Here is a 1,954-nt window from a genome sequence, read left to right as displayed (position 1 = left end):
TTTGTTTTGATATATAAGTTGTTCGGGTTTTTCATCTTAAAAAAAGCGACATTAATTTCTTGACGACCTAATACAAGACAATTTTATTTTTGCTTGGTAAGTTTTTAAATGTATGAGAAACCAACACCTTTATATATATATATACAAGTGTTTTTTCCTTGTTTAATCTTAATAATTTTCCCTGGAAATGTTTAAATAGACGAAAAACTAACGTCATACTATGTAATTATTCAAAAGTCTTGTACCATATGTAAACGTGATTTGGTTTGGTTGACATGATAGTGATGTGTGGCATGCAGCCAAATCTGGTAAAATTTGACACACTGTCTTTAATGGCAAGTGCTTCATCAGAGACGATTCACTTGTATTGTTGCATGCCTTAACTACTTTTTCCAATGCACAGCTGATTAAGTAAGAGGAACGAGGGGGGTGGATAAGCTGCACATGGCACAACATTGCCTAGGTAGCATAATGCAACCTGGAGGACTGCATATAATGAAAATAAAAAAGACAGACGATGTAACTAGATTGCTTACATGAAGGCCAATGTGAATTTCATATTCCTAAATATTCTGTAGTCATGTTTTTGCATATATAGGCAGCACACCGCTGATGGTTCAATAGTCAGTACCACGAAAGCAATTACTTGAAAAAGGAATTCAGCTCTCTAGCGTTAATCTACAAAACTGGGTACAGTCTTTCATTTTGCATTGTGTCGTATAGTTTCTAACCTAAAGAAATGGGTTAATCATTTACACAGCCAATTCTTGCTTGTTTTAGTTTATATTATCAACTAATGACAAAGTCAGCTGACATTCCAAAAAAAAATATTTACCTCCATTAAGGTAGTAATATGAGACAGCAACAATATTCTTTTAATAAAAAAAAGAACAGCACCAGACATCCTTGAACTAGTACATTGCTTAATGAAAGACAAAGGTGCGTATTTACATAAATCACTCGATTGTTACTACTAGCAAAAGCAAACAATATTTTATTATCATTGTTCAATTAAATGCCAACTTTGTAAAAAGTAAAATCAAACCACAGAGACTTTAACTTAATTTGACTGTCAATATATGGAATTATAATGAGGTAACAACGCTAGACACCGCAACCCTCCCTCTTTTCCTCCAGAGCTCATCTTTAAGTTCAAAATAACATTTGAATGAAACAGACTAAGTATGAACTGATATTTATAGTAATACAAACATATATTAGGTTAAGTTAGAAGTTATACATTATCAAGATAAGCCCGGCAAAATGGTTTATCTTTAAAACTTAAAATGTAACAACCATGTTAATATGCACTTAAAGTTACACAAAAATATTATAGACTATCATAAAATTACAAACCATTCTCTTAGAGTACTTGCTCGTCTTCACTCATATGATCATAATATTTTCAAAATATTTTCACAGTTACTGCTACAACAATATTGGAAGGAAGATGTCAGTTTTAATTACAAAACATTGCTCATACCTGGTTCATATTAGCTTAGACTATTGTCCGATTCATGACAATTGGTTATTGAACCATATGCAATCCAAAAATTATCAATCAGCTATAGGACAATGGTAGACCATACCTACCGGACTAAATCTTCAGAAATGTTAATTGGAAAAACAAAACAAAAAACGTACAAGCGAGCTTTCCTGGGTCATTGGTATTTCAAGAACTCACAGTGGATATTCTCGTCGATAATGGTGAGTATTTCAGTTGCATACGAGATGCTTGAATTCCACCAATGTAAAACATTCATACTCAAACTAAAACTAGCAAAGCTCAAGTTCTCTATAACAACTTGAGTTTTATTGCAAGATGATCCAAATTGGAGTCTCACCTCAGCTTTTCCATTCAGTTCCATCTTTAACAATATATGAAGTGATGACATGGTAAACAATCAAAATAAACATAATTCTAGCATACTCAGTACTCAATATTAATTTTAAA

The sequence above is a fragment of the Limulus polyphemus genome, unplaced genomic scaffold (genome assembly GCF_000517525.1).
Source record: "Limulus polyphemus unplaced genomic scaffold, Limulus_polyphemus-2.1.2 Scaffold125, whole genome shotgun sequence".
Classification (NCBI taxonomy): Eukaryota; Metazoa; Arthropoda; class Merostomata; order Xiphosura; family Limulidae; genus Limulus; species Limulus polyphemus.
The sequence above is the reverse complement of the archived record's forward strand: the minus strand, read 5'-3'. Positions refer to the sequence as shown.